This window comes from Sorex fumeus, unplaced genomic scaffold (assembly GCF_029834395.1).
Source record: "Sorex fumeus unplaced genomic scaffold, SorFum_2.1 ptg000037l, whole genome shotgun sequence".
Lineage (NCBI taxonomy): Eukaryota > Metazoa > Chordata > Mammalia > Eulipotyphla > Soricidae > Sorex > Sorex fumeus.
The window spans coordinates 56,525,050-56,551,146 of NW_026606094.1; the positions used below are offsets into that span (position 1 = coordinate 56,525,050).

A 26,097-nucleotide genomic window follows, 5' to 3' on the forward strand; every position below is an offset into this window, starting at 1 on the left:
AAAGAAATTCCACCCACTGCTGGTGGGAATGTTCTCTGGTTCAACCTTTTTAGAAAGTAATATGGACACTTCTCAAAAAACAAGGAAGTGATTTCCCTTCCTCTCTTTGCATTTACCTCAGAAGCTCAAAAATCCCTATTCATTTGCCTTTTATGTTCATTGCAGTACTGTTCACAGTAGCCAAAATCTGGAACCAATCCACACCCCAAAAAAGATGACTAAAATATGAAAGTATGGTGGATTTGTATAGTAGAATACTACTTGGCTATAAGAAAAGATGAAATCATGTAATTTGTTCCTATGTGGATGGATCTAGTGCGTATCAGGCTCTGTGAAATTGGTCAGAAAAAGTGGAAAAAATACATAATTATGTCCTTCAGATTTGGGATATAAGGAAACATAGTGAAAAAAACAACAAATGCCCCAAAGCAACAGAAACTGAGAACTGCAGCAGAAACTGAGACTGATCTTTAGCAGGAAAAATATAAATGTCTGAGAGACTGAAAGAGTAAGAGGACAAAGGAGAGAATACTAAGGCAATGGTAAAGTGGAGCTGACACTGTGGAAGGTGTGGTGTCGGAATGTTTTATACATGAAATTTTGACATTATCTGTAGCACTGTACTGTCCTCCCGCTGTTCATCAATTTTGCTTGAGCAGGCCCAGTAATGTCTCCATCGTGAGACTTGTTGTTACTCTGTTTGGCATATCGAATATGTCACGGGTAGCTTGCCAGGCTTTGCCTATCGTTCCAACCCCTGACACTATCAATATTATAGAAAAACTATGCCTAAAATAAAATTTCTTATTGTTTCCCACTTTTAATTATTATCTTTAAAATGATGGATCTGTAAAATTTATGCATTCTAAAATTAAAGTCCTTTATAAATGTAACATACATATTTATTACAATAGTTTTATTAACCCATTAGTATAGCATACAGCACTGTTACTATTATAATACTGAAGCAATCATATATCCAAGTAAACTATACCTAATTGTGCTATGCCATTAGTCTACATATTATACTAGCTGATATTCATTTGAGAAGTTTTGCATTACATTTATGAGAGAGGATAGTTTGCAATTTTGAACTTTCCTGCTGTCTTTTGTTGTTGTTGTTGTCCCACTTGTTTGTTTTTTTTTGTTTTTTGTTTTTTGTTTTATTTTTGGCTTTTTAGGTCACACCTGGCAATGCACCGGGGTTACTCCTGGCGGTAGCACAGAGGACCATATGGGATGCTGGGAATCGAACCTGGGTTGGCTGCATGCAAGGCAAATACCCTACCAGCTGTGCTATTACTTCAGCCCCGCTTTTTTGCTGTCTTTACGTGGTTCTAGGATTACAGAAGTTTCATAAAAAAAGTTCAAAGTATGATTTTTTCTAATTTTACTGGAAAATAAAGTGAAGTTTTGACTTTATATTTTTAAGTACGGTTGATAGATTTCCTATTAAATCAACTTAGCACATATACTTCATTTTTGAACTGTGAATTTATATTTTTAAAATTTATATTTATGGGGCTGGAGTGATAGCACAATGGGTAGGGCGTTTGCCTTGCACGCAGCCAACATGGCCGACACAGGTTTGATTCCCAGCATCCCATATGGTTCCCCGAGCACTGCCAGGAGCAATTCCTGAGTGCATGAGCCAGGAATAACTCTTGAGCATCACTGGGTGTGACCCAGAAAGCAAAAAACTAAATAAATAAATAAATTAATTAATTAATTAAATTAAATTTATGTTTAGACAAGTATTTGTCTCAGACTTTGTAACTTATATGATAATATTTTAAACAAACATTTTTTTTGTATGTTTTTGGAAGCAGAACGGGCTTGGACCATGCGCAGGTGTGGTCATGGCTTAATCCTGGCTCTCCACTCAGGGATCATTCCTAGTGACACAAAGGTAGAGAATCTGAGACACTGTGCATAAGGCATTGGTTGAAACCCCTGTGGTATCAGATAGACAAAAAAAATGTAGCAAAAAAGAACACTCATAAACTGATTCACTACTGGTAGGAATGTCCAATGCCTATAAAAACAGTATGATCACTTGATTACTTGACATCCCGTTATTCATCGATTTGCTCAAGCACTTGCCAGTAATGTCCCCATTCATCCCTGCTCGTGTAGCCCAATGGCTCATTCTAGGAACACAAAAAGCCTCAAACCGATTGTTCAGGGTCTTGATGAAGAAGTCTGACCAACTCGTAGGTGGGCAGCCACGCGATATTTTGACGTCCTATCGAATCCAGTTGGTAATGGCTCTAGTCCAGCGGCTGTCTCCAAATCTCATTACGTGTTCAGCCCATCTGATTTTCGAAGCGTTGGCAAAAGAAATAGCATCCCTGATTCTTGACCATTGATGGAGGCAGAACTCCGGATTCTTCCTCTCATTTGAGTGAAGTATGATACTCCAAGCATAGCTCTTTCAATTCCTCTTTGGGAGACCCGAATAGCATAGCGGGTAGGGCGTTTGTCTTGCACACAGCCAACATGGCCGACCCAAGTTCGATTCCTCCACCCCTCTCGGAGAGCCCGGCAAGTTACCGAGAGTATCTCGCCCACACAGCAGAGCCTGGCAAGCTCCCCATGACGTATTCGATATGCCAAACACAGTAACAACAAAGTCTCCAATGGAGACATTACTGGGCCCACTCGAGCAAATTGACGAACAACGGGAGGGCCTTTACTTTACTTACTTATCCTGTTTGCATAGGGCCTAGGTCTCTGAGGCGTATGTTAATGCAAGAACAACAGTGAAATCAAAGAGATGTGTCCGGAGCTGGAGGTTCTTCGTCCTCATAGTTATTTCTTCGATGCTCTTGAACATGTTCCAAGCCACTCTCTTCCTCCTGCGCAACTCAGATGCCATTCATTCATCATGTTGACTACTCAACCTAGGAAAACATAAATGTTGCATTTGGGGATGTTTGTTCTGTTGAGAGTGAGTGGAATACCAGGAATGAGACTGTTTCTCATAATCATTGTCTTCGTGAGATTCAGCTGTAGTCCGACCTTTCCACATTCATGGTCAAAGTCAGACAGCATTTGTGCTGCGTGACTAAAGTTTGGTGTTATTAGAACGATGTTATCAGCGAAGTGGAGGTAGTGTAGTTGCTGACCATCTATCTTCACTCCCATTCCTTCCCATTTCAGTCGCCCCATGATATTCTCGAGGGTGGCACTGAAGAATTTCTGTGAAATGGTTATCACCCTGCCAAACCCCTCTCTTGACATGGTTGATCACTTCCTTGTAGAATGGTGAGATCCTGGTAGTGAATCCATAATACAACTCACGGAGGATCCTTATATATTGAGTTTGAATGCACTATTTGACTAGGGCTTCGATGACGGCTTCAGTCACAACAGAATCAAAGACCTTCTTTAAATCAATGAACATTAGACAGAGCAGCATCTTGAACTCCCGAGAAACCTCAATGAGCCCGGTTATCTCGTAGGTATGGTAGATTGTGCTGAATCCTTTGCGCAACCCGGCTTGCATGCATGGTTGTCCTTCATCTAGTGTTCTGTCAATTCTATTCAGGATGACTGGAATAAACAGCCTGTAGATGACAGTCAACAGGCAGATCGGGTGATAGATGCCAATGATGTGGATGTCTCCCTTCTTGTACAATAGTACAGTTCTGCTGGTTTTCCAGTGGGACAAAACTTAGCATTCAGATAGGTAGTGTGTGAAGAGCCGAGCCAGTGTATTGATGAGTACTGACAGCAGGTTCTTCAGGTGTTCAGTTCTGACTTTGTCTGGGCCAGGTGATATTCACTCCTTTACCAAGGAAATGGCATGTCAAATTTTGGAAGGGAGAATGTTGGAAACGACATATCCATCCTGTGGAATTTGGTATGTGGGCAGGTTGACAGTGTGGAAATTCCTCAAAAATGTAAAAAATAGAGATTCTATATGACACAGTGATTCCAATTATTGATATCTATCCCCAAGATTCAAAATATTCTTTATAGTCACATTTTTGTTCACTGTGTCACTTTGTTCAATAGCTTTAATATGTAATCAATTGCAATGCCCCAGTGGTAGATAAGTGGATGATGAAAGGTTGCTGTATACAGGCAATGGAATTTTATGTAACCATGAGAAACAATAAAATCATTCAATTTACTGCAACTTGAATGGGACTGGAGGATATCATTTAATTGAATTAAATCAGAAGGCGGAGGACAAATATCACATAGGTAAGTTGGCCAAATCCTAGTCAAACACAATGGCCATGGGAGGAGAGAGACGAAGAGGGGCAGGGATAAAAAAGAGGCTGCCAGGAGGTAACGTAAAGGTAAGAACCAGGGGTCTTGGTCACATTGGCAGTGTAGACCTAAATTACTAAAGCCAACACCATTATATGCATGGAGACAAACTAAAATAATTAAATTATATAATATTCCTTTTAAGAGGGAGGGTTGAGGGAACCAGGGAACATTACTGGGTGAAAGCTGACAGTGGTGGAGAAATTTGAGTTGTATTAATGTATGCATGGAATTCTTTTGTTGACAGCTTGGTAAAACAGAGTGTAGAATAATGAGGAGGAGGAAGAGGAAGAGCCAAAGAAGAAAAATAATTGGTTTGCTCCATCAAATTTGAGTAACTATAAATTTGTTCATGGCATTATGTTTTGTTTCTCCACTGCCATATATACTTTTCTCCGGGTTTCGGCAATTTGTGTCTCCTCTTGTTTTTCATTGATAATATTCCCAGAGGTTTTAGGTTTTATGGTCATTCTTTAAAAACAAAGTCTCTTTTATTTTCTCTAATGTTTTTTTCAGTTTTAAATTTAATTGTTTCCTGCTATCATTATTATTTCATCCTTACACTTCATTTTGGCTTAAGCTTATTTCATGTTTTCCTGACTATTCATGGGTAGGCTTATAGAATTAATTCTGATTTTTCCTTTTTTAAAAATATATAGTGATGCACATTCCTCTTTTAGTATTTTATTAATAGCACCTACAGATAATTATGTGCTGGAGTGATAGCACTGTGAGTAGGGAGTTTGCCTTGCATGTGGCCAACCTGGGTTCGATTCCTTCGTCCCTCTCAGAGAGACTGGTAAGCTACAGAGAGTATCCCGCCTGGCACGGCAGAGCCTGGCAAGTTCCCCATGTTGTATTCAGTATGCCAAGAACAGTAACAAGTCTCACAATGAAGACATTACTGGTGCCTTCTCTAGCAAATCGATGAACAATGGGAGGACAGTTCTACAATGCTACAGTGCATCTTCATCTTCATTAAGTTCAGTATAATATATTTCTAAAAGTCTTCTCTTGAATTAATTGCTTATTTAGAATTGTATTAGAATCTGAATGTTTAAGATTTCTTCTTATTTTCCCTTTATGAATATCTAGTTTGATTCACTGTTAATCGAAGAATAAACTCTATTTTATTTCAATGCTTTTTGATTTTTGAAAATTTGTTTTATGATCTAGGATAAAACTTATTAAATAATCCATGAGCACTTAAAAACAATGCTCACATCCTGTTAGTTGATGGTATCATTAAGAATTTTTATATCCTGGCTTTTATATACATAATTGCCCTATCAATTATTGAGAAAGGGATATTGAAATCTTCAATTCTTATCATAGACTCTTTGTTACTACTTTTAGTTCACTTAATATTTTCCTTTGTGTATTTTAATGTGACCAAGAGAGAAAGGGGCTAAGACACTGGTCATACCTACACCACACCTAAAAGTAATCCCTGGTGCCACAAATGGTCCCCTCAGACTAGTAGGGTTCACTGATAAAAGAACCAGAAAAACCCCAGAGCACCACCAGATATGATTTGATAATCTCCCCACCAAAAAAAAAGCAAAAGAAAGCAAATACACATCTTTATACTTTACTGTTAGATGCAAACACTTTGCAACTTTGGGTATTTTTGTAGAATGTTTCATTATTATGCAAAATCTCTCTCTAATCCTGGAAATATTCTTTGTTCCAAAATATGTTATCTGCTATTAATTTTCCCTAACTATTTTATTTTTTATTAACATTTGTGTGATGAAGTATTTCATTTCTACCCTTTTACTTTCCTTTGTCTATATCCTTATATTTATTTTTTCTCTTTTTTGTTTCTGGAAATCACTCAGACTGTATCCTCTCCCTCTTGCTCTTCCAAAGGAAGAGATGAACGATCATCAGTGTTGTGAAAGTAACACCTAGAACCAGCTTCCTACTCAGAAGAGAAGGCTCTGGGTCCTCGTCATGTTTCTACTGGCTCTACATGATCAGAGAAACTTTGCTAGTAACAAACTATGGAAAGTATTCCTGAAAGTGTCTATATCCTAATATTTAAATTGAATCTTTTATTGACATTATTTATCTGATCATGATTTTGATACTCTACTACCAAACAGCTTTAAATTATATTAAGATTCATATTTTAGGGGCCTGAGAAATAGTACAGTGGGTAGAGCATTTGCCTTGCACATGGCCAATAGAGGTTCAATCCTGGGCATCCCATATGGTTCCCCAAGCACCACCAGGAGTAATTCGTGAGTGCAGAACCAGAGGTAACCCTCGAGCATCGCTGGGTGTGACCCAAATGAAAAAAATCAGATTTTAATAAAATACATCTCTCTATCTATCTATCTATCTATCTATCTGTCTATCTGTATTCTTGTTCTAAAAGTATTCTGTGCTTTCGTTTATCGTTTCATTGTCTTCTGATTGAGTACTTGAATTTTTTCCTGGAAATAGATTTTAAATGTATTTCTTAGCATTTAAATGCATCTCAATGTATGTTGTAAGGTTGGTAAATAACATACATATGCATGTTATTATAATCTGTTGTTGTTATAATACTGGTCAACATTTTACTAATTAAATGGAATATACAAAATTTTCATCCTAGAACATTTCTTCACTCTGTCAATAATATTAACTTGAAATTTTTTCTCAAAAACATGTACTGATTTGCCAACGTAAATAAAAATACCTTGAATATTTCAAAAGATGTGCATTTTAATATTTAATGCAGAATAAAGCGACATGAATAAAAGAATCCCATTCAGAATTGTGCCCCAGAAAATCAAATACCTAGGATTCAGCGTAACTAAGGATATAAAAAACCTGCACAAAGAAAACTATAAACTGTTACTTCAGGAAATAAAAGAGAACACAAGGAAATGGAAACATATTCCCTGCTTATGGATTGGGAGAATTAACATTGTCAAAATGGCAATACTCCCCAAAGCATCGTACAAATTCAATGAGGTCCCTATAATTATATCCATGACATTCTTCAAAGAAATAGAGCAAACACTCCTGAAATTCATATGGAACAATAAGCACCCACAAATAGCTAAAGCAATTCTTGGGAAAAAGAAAGTGGGGGGGAATCAACCTCCCCAACTTCAAACTAGACTATAAAGCAGTAATAATTGAAACAACATGGTACTGGAACAAAGGCAGAGCAGCAGAACAATGGAACAGGGTTGAATATACTTACATCACTTGATCACTTGACTTCCTGTTAATCATCGATTTGCTCGAGCAGGTGCCAATAACGTCTCCATTTGTCCCTACCGTGTGCTAGCATAGCCCAATGGTGTCTGTTCATTCTAGGAACACGAAGAACCTCAAACCAATCATTCAGGATCTTGATGAAAAAGTCTGACCATCTGGTAGGTGGGTGGCCATGCGGTCTTTTGAAGTCCCATGGAATACAGCGCTCTCATCCTATTTGTCTATGGCCCAGGTCTCTGAGGCATATGTTAATGCAGGAAGAACAATAGAATCAAAGATATGTGCCTGAAGCCGGAGGTTCTTTGTCCTCTTAGCTACTTCTTCGACGCTCTCAAAGGCATTCCAAGCCACTCTCTTCCTCCTGCACAACTCAAGTGCCAGGTCATTCACCATGTTGACTTCTCGACCTAGGTACACATAACTTGCATTCGGAGAAGGTCATTCCGTTGAGGGCAAATGGAGCGTCAGGAATGAGGATGTTTCTCATAAACATTGTCTTCATAAGATTTAGCTGTAGTCCGACCTTTCCATACTCAGGGTCGAAGATGGACAGCTTTTGTGCCACTTGGTTAATGTTTGGTGTTATTAGAACAATGGCATCAGCAAAGCAGAGGTGGTGTAGTTAGTTGCTGACCATCTATCTTCACTCCTATTCCTTCCCATTCCAGTTGTCGCATGATGTTCTCGAGGGTGGTACTGAAGAGTTTCGGTGAAATGGTACCACCCTGCCAAATGTATCTCTTGACATGGTTGATCACTTCATTGTAGAATGGTGAGATCCTGGTAGTGAATCCGTAATACAGCTCACGGAGGATCCTGATGTATTGAGTTTGAATGCCCTGATTGCCTAGGGCTTCAATGACCGCTTCCGTCTCAACAGAATCAAAGGCCTTCTTTAAATCAATTAACGTTAGATAGAGCAGCATCTTGAACTCCCGAGAAACCTCAGTGAGCTCGGTTATCTCATGGATATGGTCGACTGCGCTGAATCCTTTGTGGAACCCGGCTTGCTAGCAAGGTTATCCTTCATCTAGTGTTCTGCCAATCCTATTCAGGATTACTTAAGTGAACAGCTTGTAGATGACAGACAATAAGCAGATAGGGCAATAGTTGCCATTTCGTGGATGTCTCCCTTCTTATACAGTAGTACAGTCCTGCTGGTTTTCCATGGGGACAGAACCTTGTATTCAAACAGGTAGCATGTGAAGTGCCGAGCCAGCGTATTGATGAATGCTAACGGCAAGTTCTTCAGGTGTTCAGGTCTGACCTTGTCTGGGCTGGGTGCTGTTCGTTTCTTGACCGACAAAATGGTGTGTCGGATTTCAGAAGGGAGAACATTGGGAATGACATAGCCATCCTATGGAATTTGGTATGTGGGCAGATGGACATCGCTATCAATCTGAGTAGAAGTCATGGGTAATCTTTTCCATTGCCTTTCTGGAAGATGTGATAGATACATCAGGACGTCGGAGGGCAGTTATCTTGGTCTTGTAGTTGGCGAAGGACAGGCGGGCATTACAAATGCTTCTTCTGGCTTCTGCCGCATCTACAGCCCTTCTGCTCTTCTCACTTTGAGGTCTACCTTGATCATATCTCTGCACTGCTTTGCAAGCCCGCAATATACTGAAATCTCCCCCCAAATATATGATCATCTAATCTTTGATAAGGGAGCAATAAATGTGAAGTGGAGCAAGGAAAGCCTCTTTAACAAATTGTGCTGGCAAAACTGGAAAGCTACATGCAAAAAAAAATAGGCTCAGATCTCTACCTAACACCACGTACAAAAGTAAGATCAAAATGGATTAAAGACCTTAACATCAGACTGGAATCCATATGGTACATTGAAGACAAGGTTGGCAAAACCCTCCATGACATTGAAGCTAACAGTGTCTTCAAAGATGACATGCTGCTGGCCCAGCAAGTGAAAACAGAGAAGGACAAATGGGACTATCTTAAACTTAGGAGCTTCTGCACCTCAAAAAAAACAGTGACCAAAATACAAAGACAGTCTAGAGAATTGGAAAGGATATTCACTCAATACTCATCTGATAATGGGTTGATATAAAGAATATACAAAACACTGGTTGAACTCCACAAGAAGAAACCATCCAACCCCATCAAAAATGGGGTGACAAAATCAACAGAAACTTTCTCAAAGAAGAAATCCAAATGGCAAAAAAGGCCCATGAGAAAATACTCTATATCTAATCATCAGGGATATGCAGATCAAAACAAGAATGAGATATTATCTCATACCACAGAGAGACTGGCTCATATTCAAAAAAACAAAAGCAACCGGTGTTGGCGCAAATGTGATGAGAAAGGGGCCCTCCTTTACTGCTGGTGGGAAAGCCGATTGGTTCAGCCCTTTTGGAAAACAGTATGGACTATCCTCAAAAAATCAGAAATTGATATCCCATTTGACCCAGCAATACCACTCCTGAGAATAGAGCCTGGAGAGGCAAAAAAGTACAGTCAGTCAAAAAAAAAAAAGTACAGTCAAAATGACAGCTGCACTTCTATGTTCATTGCTGCACTGTTCACTACAGCCAAAATTTGGAAAAAAACCCAATTGCCAGAGAACAGATTACTGGTTAGAGAAACTTTGGTACATCTACACAATGGAATGCTAAGCAGCTGTTAGAAAAGATGAAGTCATGAAATTTACATACAAGTGGCTCTACATGGAAAGTATCATGCTAAATTAAATGAGCAAGAAAGACAGGGACAGACAAAGAAAGAATGCACTCATTTGGGAAATGTAAAGTAACAGAATGGGAGTCGAACACCCAAGAATACTTTAGATAAGTACCAGGAGGTCTACTCCACAGCTTGGAAGCCAGCAGCATGTGCTGGGGGAAAAGGAAGCTCAGATAGAGAAGGGAACACCAAGTAAAGGATGTTTGGAGGTCTCGCCCGGGATATGAAATGCATGCTGAAAGTAGACTATAGATGGCACACGATTGCCAGTCAATACCTTTATTGCAAACTACAAAACCCTGAAGGAAAGAGTGAGCAAAAGGGAATACCCTGCCACAGAGGAAGGGTGCGGTGGGAGGATGAGGGATGGGGTTGGAAGGGCTACAAGTATCATTGATGGTAGAGGATGGGCACTGGTGGAGGGATGGGTACTCGATCTTTGTATAAAAGAAACTCAAGCATGAAAGTTTGTAAATCTACAACTGTACCTCATGAGATTTCACTAATAAAAAATAAAAATTAAAAATAAAAATAAATATTTAATGCAGCAATATCTATAACTACTAGTAACTCCTAATAGTCAATATAACATCTTTCATATAAAGTATGGTGCACCAATATAGTGGGCATAACAGATATAGAAAACACACTACTGATAAGTGCACACAGATTACTCAATAGCACTGTACTTACTGAAATGAATGGGAAAAAGGGAGGAAAACAGCACCTGAGAGATAGAATATGTGTAAGGCGTTTTCCATGTACAAGGACAACCCAATTATAAGTCCATGCACTGCATATGGTGCCCTAAGCATGTCAAGAGCCTCTACTGAGCACAGAACCAGTAATGTTCCTTGTGTAACAAAAGAAAATAAATTTATAAAGTAACTAAACAAAAATACTCCTCTAAAATTCTTTGCAGAACTTCTTCATATACTTTTATATATATATATATATAAATTGTTCTATATAGTTCATTCTCTCCTTTTGTTATTACTTGTAATAATGAAACTAAGATTCATTGAGACATCACTATCTTAGTATCTCATGATAAAACTGGTTTGGGCAAATCTAATACGCACATCTTCTATTATTTACAATGTTCTTTATCCTTGTATGATATGCAACTTGTACAATAGATGTTACATGTTAGTCAAGTAATCTAACGTTGCATTTTTAAAGTTATTTTAAAGATTTATCTTCAAGTGAATGTTTATGGAAGATGTGAGGAACCAAAACTGAAAGACCTAGTAGGTATAAACCAGCCCTTGGAAAGAGAACAGATGCAGGAGTACTGGCTTTGCTTTGCTACTATCAACTAACATGTCTTACATAAGTCCAATTTTAAATATTAAAATATGTCTTTAGTCTGTTTTTCAGAAAGAATCAAAAATCTATTTTCAGCCTTATCAGAGCATCCATTGGTTTCTACCAGAAATTAAATATGAACACATATACCTTCTTGATGGTTCATTAGTCCTTTATCAAATGTTCCAGTGATACATATTCTTAAATTGACAACAGGATAAGCCACATACCAAAGGACCTATTGCTAACTGAAACTGTCTAGAGAACATTCAAACAATTTTCAATAATGTATTACTTAAAATAGCCTACTAGGTGGGTAGAGTAGTTATTCCTATTCTAGGAATAGATTTGCTTACAAATGGCAGGAAGTCTTGACAAAATTCTGATTGATGGTTGTACAGTCACTTACCTTGTTTCAGACCTATCATTTGCTTTGCCTTCCCAGTGCAGAATGTTCTAAAAGTCACCAAATATGAGAATGAAGAAATACTGTGACTTATTCATGCTCTAATCCCCCAAATCCAATTAGCATTCAGCCCTGTCATGTACCTACCCTTCTAATGCTTTTGCAGCTACATGCAGTTCTACAGCTCTGATTAAAAACAGTGGGTGTCCTTGATCACTTAAGATGCTTCTTATAAAATCAGTGAGAGCCAAGCAGAGAAAAGAATGAAACCAAAACAGAAGGTTAGAAATTACATAATGCACAGAAAAAAACCACATTGACAATGCCAAGTAAGACATTTCCATCTTCATCCATTGACAAGATTTATTGAAGAGGAAAAATCAGATAATACTAATATGCTTGATATAGTAATTTGATCAATACAATATTGAGAAAAATACATAATTGATGTGACTATTTTGGGCCATGGCCTCTTTGGATTTATTTTAATTATATCACTCATCCTCATAATATTTGGAGGCACATTTTTTTCCATTTAAAAAAAGGAGCTAATTAAATGACATGATAAAAAACTTACTTTTTTTTCATTCCCTTGAGAAATAGAGAAAACTTCTAATTTGGGTTCTTTTTGATCCTAATGGCCAAACTACATATCTATCCTCCCACAGCTAGCATTAAATAATTTTTGCTAATTTATAAGTAAAGTTCCTGGATTCCTTTTGATTTATTTCTTATTTGGGTCCCACTCAGCTGTGCTCAGGGCTTACTGCTTACTCAGGCCTTTGGATTCACTCCTGCTGGGGCTTGGCAGACAATCTGCAATGCTCGGGAATCAAACCTGGTTCAACTGTATTCAAAACCAAAACCTCACATGTGACCTATTTCTCTGACCCAAAACTATTATTCTATTTACTGGGAGAGCACATATAGCTTTCTTCAGGGCTTACTCCTAGCTCTGTGCTCAGGGATCACTCCTGGCAGAACTTGTAAGTTCCTAGGGTGACATCACTCTAACCACATCAGCCTATGCAAGACAATCAACTTGATCAAAGTACTATTTTCCCAGCACCTCCTAGCTTCTCTATAAATACACTTTTATTTATTATTGTTATATTCTGAAATGCTTATTTCAAATAGTTTACATCTGTAGCTATATATCATAGAGCTGAATTTGATAGCTGCCGTGAATGACAATATACTACCCAATTAATAAAACAAAATGTAGAGAGAGATATATAACATATCTAAAAAAGAAAAAATATACCTTAAGTTTTGTTTCAGAAGAAAAAAAAAAGACTGAATGAGTCTGAATGAATCTGAACAGCTCATTTGGCTATGTAAATTATGTTTTTAAAAGTATTCCCTTCTCTAAAGCTCTGAAATTAAACAAAATATATGCTCCACGTGGCAGATCCGATATGCTAAAAACAATAACAATGATGCGTCTCATTTTCCTGACCCTGAAAGAGCCTGCTGTACGACACCACTGGGACGGGTAAAGAGAAGCTGCTAAAATCTTGTGGCTGGGGAAAAAGGAGATGTTACTGGAGCCCGCTTGAGCAAATTGATGAACAATGAGATGACAGTGATACAGTGATACAATGATAAGTGTCTCCTATTCAAATTTAAGGGGAAAAAATGTCCAAGTCCTCTCTGACAGTCAGAGGAGATATATCAGAAATTGAAGAATTGAATGGGGACTGGATACCTGGAGGAAATCATTTCAATTACTATTAAAATAAAGTATTAATAAATCTTTTAAATAAATGATCAAGAAACTTAATTTAGATCTCAAGTGGAATAAGATTGAACACAAAGTCAAATGACCTTGAATTAATGTCTACCTTTCTTGTATACTGCTTCTACTATACTCGTGCTTTATTTAGCCTTTCCGTTTCATTTAGAATATATGAAATAATAGTGTTTATGATTTCAAAAGGATCAATGAAATTTAAATAAAATAACAGATAAAATGTATTTGACATAGTAATTGATTACAGTGACAAGTTGTCATCATCATTGCCATCATTGACATCATAGAAATAAAATGGAAAAATAGCACTTGGGAATCATTCATAAAAGCACTGTGTCTAAGAATGTTCCACTCAAGTTTCTAGGAAATAATAGGCAAAAATACTTAATTTATATTAATTAACTCTTATCAAAATTTTATATATACATATAAAGGATTAGTTAGGATTGTATGATATACATACATTATATGGCAGAGATCAGACCAGTGCTTAAGTTCCTAAAAATCATCTTTGCCTTGTATATCCATAAATTAAAATATTTTTAAAAATAACATAAAATCCAGTGTTTTGTTGTGTTATAAAAATATGTTATTCCAAATAAATAGCAAACTCAAATGGAAAATTATTTTTTCTTCATGTGCACAGAATTATATTTTATCAATTTTATAGGTTGTAAGATTTAGTTTGTAAGGTGAAATATTATTAATTCACAGGACAGCTCATTTGGAATCTGTACTCTCCCTCATGCTTTCCTGGAGCACCTTGTAATTGTCAAATCTTATTCCTTATAATGAATATCTATTATATGTTCCTACTTGGTATTCATTAGCTGTCTCCATTTCTGACAACATACCAATTTTATTTCTGAATTCAGTTTACTCCTCCCCTCAGATTGCATTATTCCAGAGGTCTTTCCTCTCTTAAAACTACAGAAATGACAGTAAAATCAAGGCTCAGATAATCAGTTTTGAAATGTTTTTTACACTGATGAACAATTGAGCTGAGACATCATTTTGCATCATTAACTCTAGGACTTTTTCTGAACAATTAGAAATACTGACAGTTCATTCTGCCAGGTTGGTAAATAAGCAACTTTATTTGCTATTCTTGGAGTCATTTGTTAATAAAAGAAAATATTCAAACTCTTGAAGCAGAAAACCAGAGTTTATAGATGGAGATAAATTATGACAGGTATGGAGCTATGCCACTATGCCTAAAGCTAGCCATGTCTTGGAATTTCCATGCCTTCACTAAATTCTTTCTCTCTCTCTCTCCCACTCTCTCCTTCCTTTCCCCTCCCTCCCTCTCTCTGTTTCTCTCTTTGTCTTTCTATACAATTAATGCTTAGTTTCTGATGGCTCAAGATGTACCTCAGAACCACAATACTGTAGCTCCCTGTTCTCCGTAGTCACCCCATACTATATTTCCTAAGAACAAAGACAACAGATTTTTGATTATTGTATAATCATTTATCACAGTGCCAAACTCAAATATTTAATAGTTTAAAGGAACAAATAATTACCAGTTTCCATAATGATAGTGATATAGTATTAACTTAAAATAGCTGATAGATAGTGCTGTTTTTAAGTGCTTAATATCTTGAATTGACATAAATTAGTCCAACCTCAAGCCATTACTTCATCATGATAAGGAAATTTGGCATGCAAGCAGGAATGTAGGAAATCTGCATTCTAGGAGGAAAATGCAAAACTGCACAACACTTCTGTTTTGATGGGATCATTCCAGGATAGAGCTTGGATCTATCTGTATGTATTAGTTGGTGGATTTCTCTACATAATTCTATCCACACTTACTCATGGGGAATCATTATGAAGAACTGGAGCGATAGCACAGCGGGTAGGGCGTCTGCCTTGCACGCAGCCAACATGGCCGACCCGAGTTCGATTCCTCCGCCCCTCTCGGAGAGCCCGGCAAGCTACCGAGAGTATTCGATATGCCAGACACAGTAACAACAAAGAACTGGAATATTAGGTTGAAAATAAGCAACCCATATTGACAAGATGAGTATTGATGTGTATTAGAAATACTGTAAATTAAAAAGAACTTCACTTGAAAGTCTAAGAATTCTCTCCAAGAAAATACAGGGTAAACTTCCATGGCATCAACAAAAAGAATTCATAAAAACTGAGCTGAACTTAGCATAACAGAGTGGTCTCACTGAAAAGAAAAAATAATGGAAACCAAAGTTATTGTTTCAAGGAGGGTTGATGGTGGAATGATGTAATGTACAGGATCAGAGCTAAGGAATGATTTCCCACATGGGCAGAGGGGGTGGGGCTTGCAAGGGTGGGGCTTCATTCAAACTGAGAATAAAAGAGAACGGGATTAGCATGCTGATACAGGACATGAAACACCAGCCAAAGTTGAGAATGTATTGTATGCAAATAATGGAAAGAATTTCATCTTTACATCACCAGGAGCTGAGTCATAAACAGACTGCGGTATCATAGAATGCAGCAGTGTGAGTGGAGGTCATGACTGGCATGAAGCAGGTATACATCTACATGATGCAGCCCACCCACAGTTGCATTCTCAGCTATTCCCAACAGCTCATTGCCTGAGCTCCCCTGGCCTCCTAGACACAGTACTACTTGGGAGCCACCCTTGGAAAAGCACTCATTAAAATAGGGATTGAAGAAATGTACTTCAGCAGAGAATTGTAATATACAACAAAATAACAGCCAACATCATACGCAGCTGTGAAAAACTGAAAACCTTTGTGAAATAAGGCACAAGCAAATAGTTCATTTTCTCTACTGTTATTTATGACAATAATGGAATTCCTTACCACAAAATCAGTTAAAAGGAAATGAAAGGCATCCAAATTGAGAAAGAGTTAAAGTAACACTATTTGGAGATGAATTGATAATATATAGTAGAACACCATAAATACTTCACTCAACACTATTAATAATAAAAAACTAATACAGCAGAAGAGGATACAAAATTGATACTAAAATGTTTCATTTCTATATGTGAAAAATCTGATGTAGAAGAGAAGAATGTGAAAAAACGCAACTCCATTTAAAGTACTGTCCAAAAATATTGAAAAAAAATAACGAAATTAACAAAAAATGTCAAGGACATCAGCAGACATAAATCACAATTTAATTAAATAAAAGGCAATAGAAGAAATGGAAAGAGGCTTCATATTTGTGGATTTAAAGAATACTATCACAATTACCTTATACCCAAATTATTATACAGATTCAATGAAATTCCCATTTGAAAAATCCATTGTAATTCTGCAAGGAATTAGAAGAAGTCTACTCAAATTTCTATGGAATTACAAAACTCCTCAAAAGAGCTAATAAAGTCTGAGTAAAAAGAAGACAGAAGCACTTGCATTTTTGACTTTGAATTACACTCTAGAGCTATTATGATCATACTATTTCTCTAGTAGAAAAAAAGAAATTAAAGTACACTCTCAGATCAATAAAAATAGAACTAAAAACCCAGAAATAAGTCCTCAGATACATGGAGAATTAATATGTGATAAAGGTGCAGGTGCATGAGTGGAGCAATATAAGACCCTTCAACAAATAATAGTATTGGGAACATTGAGTAGCTGCATGTCAATATAAAACAAAACAAGGCAAAACACTAAAAATAAATCATATCTAAAATAATACAAAAAAGTTTATACAAAATGTCTTAAATGCTCCAAGGTTAGAATAAAATGCATAAAATACATTAATAAACACATGAACACAATCTTCTTGGATCGGGACTTCACTGATCATTCAATCATTAATTCATTAAATGGTATTTTTGGGAGCTGGAGCAATAGCACAGCAGGTAGGGCATTTGCCTTGCATGTTGCCGACCCAGGTTCGAATCCCAGCATCCCATATGGTCCCCTGAGCACCGCCAGGCGTAATTCCTGAGTGCAGAGCCAGGAGTAACCCCTGAGCATCGCCGGGCGTGAACCAAAAAGCAAAAAAATAAAATAAAATAAAATAAATAAATGGGATTTTTGTCAAACTTAAAGTGCTTTTATATGGCAGAAGAAAATCTAACTATAAACAAAAGTCACCTGGATGGCAAAAAATATTTGCATGCAATATAAAAAGAGTTACTATTCAAGATATATAACAAACTCAAAAACAATAAAAATACAATAATTCCAACAAAAAACAGGCAGATGAGATAAACAAGCACTTCCCTGAGATGGACATTCAGATTGCCAGTAGGCACACTGTTCACTTTCATTTATAAACAGGGAAATACAGATCAAAATGACAATGATATATGTCTCACACCATGAGTGAGAAGACACATACAAAAGCTTTGAAACAGCTCCTTTTGGTGGAAAAGAGGAAAATAAAACACCATTGTTTTGGGGGGTAAGGGGAGGGGAAATGCCATTCATCATTGTTGGGAATATCATCTGGTTCAGTTTCTATGTAAAACAGTGTGGCTCCCCCTCAGTAAACTATCATATGGCGAAGCAATTTCACTGGACCTCTACCCCAAACACTGAAACTTTCACTGTCACTCCCACTGTTCATCCATTAGCTCAAGTGGGCCTGGTAACGTCTCCATTGTGAGACTTGTTACTGTATTTGGCATATAAAATACATCATGGGTAGCTTGCCAGGCTTTGCCGTGCAGGCTAGATACTTTCAGTAGCTTGCGGGGCTCTCTGAGAGGGGCAGAGGACTCGAACCCGGATCAGCTGGGCTAGCCACGTGCAAGGCAAATGCCCCACCACTGTGCTATAGCTCCAACCCAACAGTGAAACATTAATTTAAATATACATAATGTACTAGTCTGTTTAGCAGCAAGTAAAATAGCTGTACTGCTGCACTGTCCTCCCGTTGTTCATCGATTTGCTCGAGCAGGCCCAGTAATGTCTCCATCGTGAGACATGTTGTTACTGTGTTTGGCATATTGAATGTGTCATGGGTAGCTTGCCAGGCTTTGCCATGTGTGCTACTCTCAGTAGCTTGCCGGGTTCTCTGAGAGGGGCAGAGGAATTGAACCTGGCTCAGCAGGGCTGGCTGCATGCAAGGAAAATGCCCTACCACTGTGCTATCGCTCCAGCCCAGTACAATAGCTAGAATATGAAAACAACACACAAGTTCAACTATAGGTGAATGGGTAAAGAAGTCCTTGTATATAAAAATAATGAAATATTATACAGCTTAAAAAAGACAAAAATTGCAATTTGCTGAGACTTAGATGGACCTGGATGATTTCATGAATCACTGTATCATTGTCATCCCGTTTTTCATTGATTTGCTTGAGCAGGTGCCAGTAACGTCTCCATTTGTTCTAGCCCTGAGATTTAACAGACTCTCTTTACTCTTCCTTCCAAAGAGTGACACATTGAAGGCTCTTTCAGGCTCAGGGTAATGGGTGTCATTATTGTTACTGTTTTTGGCATATTAAATATGCCACTGGGAGCTTGCCAGGCTCTGCTCTGTGGACAGGATAATCTGGGTAGCTTGCAATCAGGATTCTCTGAGAGGGAGATCTAGACTATAAGAGGTCGCTTCCAGGAGCTTTGTTTTATAGTCTCTGGATTTTGGCCATTGATGGGATTGCATGGTGCCGGGGGCAGTTTGTGGGTGTGGCTGCCTAGCTACTGGAAAATGAGGGATTGGGTGGATGAGGCCCAGTCCTGATCCGAGCAGGCTTGGAGATCTCAGTCCTGGTCCTGCACACCTGGGTTTCTCTGTCGATTCCTTCATGCATGAGGCTCGTCTGAGCCTGTGGAGATTGGCCTTGAGCATGGCTGTGGCTGGGTTCCAGAGCCAAGGCTCTGCTCGGGTCGGGGAGGGAAACTCAACTCACCCCCCTCCGAGGGGCCCTGGTGAAGACAGCCAGGCATGGGGGCAGGAGATTTCATGTAACGTGAAACAAATCACAGGGAGATGGACATATGCTCAATGATCTGTGGTATAGAAAAAACAAAGCAAGGGATAACACAGTACAAATCAATGACCACCTCTTGGCTTGGATTACAAAACTCAGGATAGCAAGCAGTTTGAGGTTATGAGAGTGTGGAAGGAAAAAGTGGATTCAAAGTGTTATATGCAACAAGCTGGAGGATCTTGGACACTTAAACTGTGGTAAAGGTATAGCAAATTTGCATTTTTACAATTATGTTACATTTACAAATAATGCTTATCAAAACCAAGAATATTAATATGACATCCATGTTACCCAAACTATAATAAAATAGTTTTTAACAAAGAAACTGCAGGGCCACTAAATTAAAGGAGGATTCTTCAAATTATTAGATTTTCCACCAAGAGCTTTTTCCAGATTTTCATAGTAGTTACTGGAGAAATATTTCCTTATCCTCCTAATGCTTTAATTCCCTAGTCAGTGAATATATTTTACAAATCATAAAATCTTGAGAAAATAATGATTGGGATAAAACAAATGTTACACAAATAATACAAAACTAAAATAAAACATGAATATGGTAGTTTACAGTCACCCCAGTGAAAACTTATGGCATATTGATTTGACTTCAGCTCACATATTTTATTTTACTAAAGGAAAAAAGTAACACTTTATAAAGAATCCAAAATAATACATAAAGATACAGATATATTAGATTCTTATGCCAGATTTGTCTTTATTAGGTGTAGAACCCTGGATAAATCTGGAAAGAGTCCTTAAAGCCCTCATCTGACAACTCAGAATACAAGGGACTGCTTTAAGTTTCTCTTCATTCAGAAAATACCAGTCCTGACAAACCAGCTATTTCCATTTATTATTGAAATTGTCTAATATATTTGAATGATTATGATATAAAAAGCACTTATTTTAAGAGAGGTTTAAAAATTCTTATGAAGCAATATTTAAGAAAGTGAAAACTTTAACGTAGTCTTAGTTTTCCCCTAGAATTCTTTTTTTCAACCACTATGGAAAAGTATAATAAACCTACTTTAAAGACAAACATATTGTGGAGAGAATAGGACATCATTGTAGAGGATATGATGTTGGAATCTTCTATGGAAGAAATCCTATCAATAACAATTTCATAAATCACAGTTCCTCAAGTAACAGGTTTTTATTTTTCCAATTTGGGGGCTCAGCAGTACTGAGGGCTTACTGTGACTCAGAGCTCAGGATAGGGGGCCAGGGGTGCTAGGGGATCAAACTGAGTTGGCTGCCCTCAAGGAAGCATCCTACCATCTGTACTATATTCTCTAAAAGTAACATTTTCTAGAAATAATTTTAAATATATATCACTGTCACTGTCCTCCCGCTGTTCATCAATTTTTCTCAAGCAGGCCCAGCAATGTCTCCATCATGAGACTTTGTTGTTACTGTGTTTGGCATATCGAATATGTCACGGGGAGCTCACCAGGCTTTCCTATGCAGGGGAGATACTCTCGGTAGCTTGCCGGGCTCTTGGAGAGGGGTGGAGAAATCAAACTCGGGTCGACCATGTTGGTTGTGTGCAAGGCAAATGCCTTACCCGCTGTGCTATCGCTCCAGCCTAAACATATATCATTTTGAAATACATATAAAAATATATTGTTCTTCAAATAAGACTCTCCCCTGTGGAACACCTGTTAAGAAGAAAGTAACCTGCTCAGGAAGTATCAGTGAGAGAAGTATGGAAATAAATACCAAGCTATAATCTGCTCTAACTACTCATTCTTTCTCTGTTTCTTCCTCACTCCCTCTCTCCATCCCTCCCTCCCTACTCTCTCTCTCCCTCTTTCTCTCTCTCTTTCTCTTTCTCTTCCTCCCTCTCTATTCCTCTCCCCTCTACAACTCTCTTATGTTTGGAAGCCACATCCATGTTACTCAGCAACAACTCCCAATTCAGTGTGTGTGGGTCTCACAGACACACAATGGAATACTAACCAGCCATTGTAAATGATGGCATCATATAATCTTATCTGCGACAACACAAATGGAATAGGAGTCAGTTATACAGAAAAAATAAGTCAGAAAATTACAAATACCAGATAGGCACTCATGTGTGGGCTACAGAGAAGCAAAATATTGGAATATTCAAAATCAAAATAAAGCAAACATTTGGGTCCTGACCTCAGAATAAATTACAGAGAGTAAAAGGGATAGAATTGCAAGAATCAGGGTCCAATAGATTGTGGTGAAAGAATGTTGATACTCAAAATTTGGGGTGCTGTGATAATAACATATTTAAGATAGATGCCAACTAGGACCCCTAAAACGTATTTTCTTGTCAACCAAATCAAAATAAATAAAATACAAAATATTTGCATACATATTTATCTTGAAAACTAAAAGTACCTATAGATTATTAGAGATTACACCTCTGGATTCCAGAATCCTTTTATCAGTTTCAAAATTTTTGTTAAATTTTATCATGTCAGAAACTCTGAACTTCAATCTTTCCACTCCTTTCACTCTATTCGTTTTTCTCCACTCCCACACGTGAACTATTTTTGATATTAAAGGCACATTTTTAAAGCAATACAAGTTCAACAACTAAAATACCATGTGTGCTTGGTAAGCTTAATTTAGCCTTATGAAATTGCACCTTAGTAATTTTGCATCAGAGCTTCCCCTATATACAGTTATTTTTTATCCCTAATCCACAAATCCCATTCTATTGTAATATTTTCTTATAGTATATATGGTTCTGAGGATAAATGATCCAAACAAGAAAAATAATGTACCAAGTAATTTCTAAACTTGAGGAGGTAGACACTCACAAAACCTTAAGTATTGACACTCATAACACAAAGAGACCGTTCTCTAATTTTATTAAAGCCATAGTTACAGCATTTAAAGATTTGTGAGAAGCATAATTTAATTTTATTAATAACCAGAAAAATTCCAAAGACTTTCATTGCCCAGATTTCTAGCACACTTAGTGTATCTTCCATTCTGGTATTTCATTTAGCAGTTTTAAAATGAAAAAAAAAATATATATATATATATCAGTCAGTCACAGTCCTCCCATTGTTCATTGATTTTCTCGAGGGGGTCCAGTAATGTCTCCATCGTGAGACTTTTTGTTACTGTGTTTGGCATATCGAATACATCACGGGTAGCTTGTCAGGCTTTGCCATGCGGGCGAGATACTCTCAGTAGCTTGCCGGGCTCTCCAAGAGGGGCGGAGGAATTGAACTCGGGTGGGCCATGTTGGCTGCATGGAAGTAAATGCCCTACTGCTGTGCTATCGCTCCAGCCTATATATATATATATATATATATATATATATATATATTTGTGTGCATACAGTTATAAACAATTCAGCATTTATTTTTTCTTCAAACACAATACAGAAGTTACCTTCATATTGTGACTATCGTGATTTTTTCACCACTTTCTCTGATAAAGATTGATCTTAGAATTATTATCACAAACATGATTAATAATGAGAAAGACTGACATGGAACAAAGTGTATTGCAATATAACCCATTAATCTGAATGTTCCTGGAATATCTACTGATTGATGACTACACAGCAATTGAGTAATCATCCCATACTTTCTCCTAATAAAATGCTTCCCTCTTTTATGTTTCTTTTTGCCAATTTTAATTGCTTTTCCTTTTTTTTGACTACATCAAACTGAGCTTAATTAATATGGTTTATTTTTACTAAACTGAGACAGTAAAACAAGAATAAGGCAATCAATTCTATATTCATTTTCATCTTCCATTATTTTGTTGTTTGTTTTAGTTTGAGAGCCATGTCTGGCTGTGCTCAGGGTTTTTACCTGGATCTGTGTTCAGAGATTACTACTGATGGTGCCTGGGGAACAACATGTTACCTACATGTAGGTAATTGGATATGCTGCAAAAATGTCGGTACCAAGTACCCTATAATTCTCTCTGGTCCATGTTTCATACTTTCTAACTCTTGTTTTGAATTGCTAACTTTTTCCCCTTATTTTTAAAAATAATTCAAGACTTTTATTCACAGGTGTGTGCAGTTGGACTTTTTTTGGGAAAAAATCAAGTTGTAAACTTTTCATAACAAGTTGAAAATGAGGTATTAAAATTCTCAACTTGACCAGATAGGAAATAATTTTAAAAATTCTAAAGGTGTATTAAGAAAAAACAGTCTTCCTTTTTTTTTTCCTCATTTTTCTAAAAACGTGTTTGTCATTACCAAAAAGAGACAAAATAATAAAAAATAATAAAAAATCCCATGCTGCATGGATAATGCAGAGAGTTCTCGTTATCAGTTCAATGGGCAAAAAAGCAAGTACTTAAGTTCTTCACCTCCAATCTTGTATCCATTTGTTATTGCTTGAATTTCATATTCTTTGATTTTTGTTGGATGACTAAACCAGGTGATGGCAAAGATGGTAAGCCAGCATAGCATTTACTCAGCCCTGTCTTGATCAGCTTCGGAGAGGATGAATTCTCAGCTGCCGGATAGGCTGCTGTCTTCTCTTTGCTATCTTGTGGTTTAGGGTTTTATGGGCGTCTGCACTGACAATTGAAGTTGCTGTGGTTCCTATGTTGAGGTGGCTGCTGACCTGGGGTCTTATCTCCTTGGTTTTCCTTATCTTCTTCATTGATGTCCTCTTTAGGTTGTCTTTGGTGAGCAAGGCCCCTGTGGAATCGTGGTTCATAATCTCAACCCATATTCTGTCTCACTGGTCTCCCTTACTCTCCTACACCCTGGTTGTCAGCACTCTCAATCAATTCTGCCTGTACATGAGGGTGGAATAAAGCAGTGAATGCCCATCAAGTCTCCATTTGTAGTAAAGTGGGAACCATTGCCTGCGGTATGGCCAGTGGTGTTGGGCCTGGCTTTGGAGACCCCTTATTCTTTCTCCCACTCGAATTATTCTGTTAAGTCTACTGGCAGTTGCATGAGGACCTTTGCTATGTCTATCCGGGTTCTGAGATGCTGCATATTTATGGTCTTACACTGGAGCTCCACCAGACCAGGAACGTTTGTTGCCTTGGCATGCTCCTCTCAACTTCAACATCAAACTTCACATTCTCTGCATCTCCCACACTGCCAAGGTACTTCCTGGGGTGATTCTTCTTTGCAGCGCTCTGACCTACAAATACATCTTCCTAGGTGTCATTACTGTTAATGAAACAATATCTGTTCTGTGCGTTGAACCATTTTACTGTTCCCCTAACCACGGTTGCCATGATCTTCTTGTCCCCACCAGTAGGATCTGCCTATGTAAGGCCCTGGCGTCCACGGCTCAGTGCACTGCCGACCGTGGTGTGGGGCTGGTGTCGGCAGTACTGCGGACCATGGGCGGCTGGGATTCTTGGCATCGCTGCTCATGGTTACAGTAATACTGACTGGGACCTTTTTTTGAAAAAAAAAATCACATGCTTGGGGGGAGATGTCAGTATATTCAATCCTGTTCCATTGGTCAACAGCTCTGCCTCTGTTCCAGTACCATGCTGTTTTAATTATTACTGCTTTGTAGTGGAGTTTGAAGTTAGGGAGGTTGATTCCTCCCATTTTCTTTTTCCCAAGAATTGCTTTACCTATTGTGGGGGCTTATTGTTCCATATAAATTTCAAGAGTGTTTGCTCCATTTCTTTGAAGAATGTCATGGGTATTGTACTAGGGATCACACTGGATTTGTACAGTTCTTTGGGAAGTATTGCCATTTTGACAATGTTAATTCTCCCGATCCATGAACAGGGGATATTTTTCCATTTCCTCGTGTTCTCTTTTATTTCCTGAAGTAGCGTTTTGTATTTTTCTTTGTACAGGCCCTTTACTCCTGTAGTTAAGCTGATTCCTACGTACTTGATTTTCTGGGCCACAATTGTGAAAGGAATTGTTTTCTTCATGTTACTTTCTTCTTTTTCACTATGTGCATATAGGAAAGCCATGGACTTTTGGGTAATGATTTTATAGCCTGCAACTTTACTATACCAAAATACAAAGACAATCTACAGAATGGGAAAGGATATTCGCTGAATACACATCTGACAAGGTGTTGATATCAAGGATATACAAGGTACTGGTTGAACTGCACAAGAAGAAAGCATCTAACCTCATCAAAAAAATGGGGCAATGAAATGAAAAGAAACTTTCTCAAAGAAGAAATCCAAATGGCTAAAAGGCAAATGAGAAAATGCTCTACATCATTAATCATCAGGGAGATGCAGATCAAAACAACAATGTGATATCAATTCACACCACAGAGACTGGCCCACATCCAAAAGAACAACCGGAGCTGGCGAATGTGGCGAGAAAGGGACCCTCCTTCCCTGCTGGTTGGAATGCCGACTGGTTCAGCCCTTTTGGAAAACTGTATTGATGATTCTCAAAAAAATAGAAATTGGGGGTATGGTGCTGCCAGCAGGTCAATCTATACCTGTTAGGTGAGTGTATCAGCAGCCTGAAGCAACGTCAGACTTTTAGATACCCCAAAATTGCTGCTGTGACTTTGGCCAGACCCCAAAAACTTGGGGCAAAGTTTACCAAGAAAGTAAATGGCCAAAAATTAG

At 37.8% G+C, this 26,097-nt stretch overlaps 1 protein-coding gene and 2 pseudogenes across 3 annotated transcripts in view; all 3 read right to left on the bottom strand.

Annotated features, from left to right (window-relative positions):
- The window catches only part of DGKB (diacylglycerol kinase beta), an 808,203-nt gene that overhangs the window by 660,295 nt on the left and 121,811 nt on the right, over positions 1–26,097 (bottom strand). The gene's annotated exons all lie outside the window — the stretch shown is intronic.
- On the bottom strand, positions 6,114–6,313 carry LOC130027941 (uncharacterized; annotated as a pseudogene).
- On the bottom strand, positions 23,902–24,903 carry LOC130027584 (Y-box-binding protein 1-like; annotated as a pseudogene).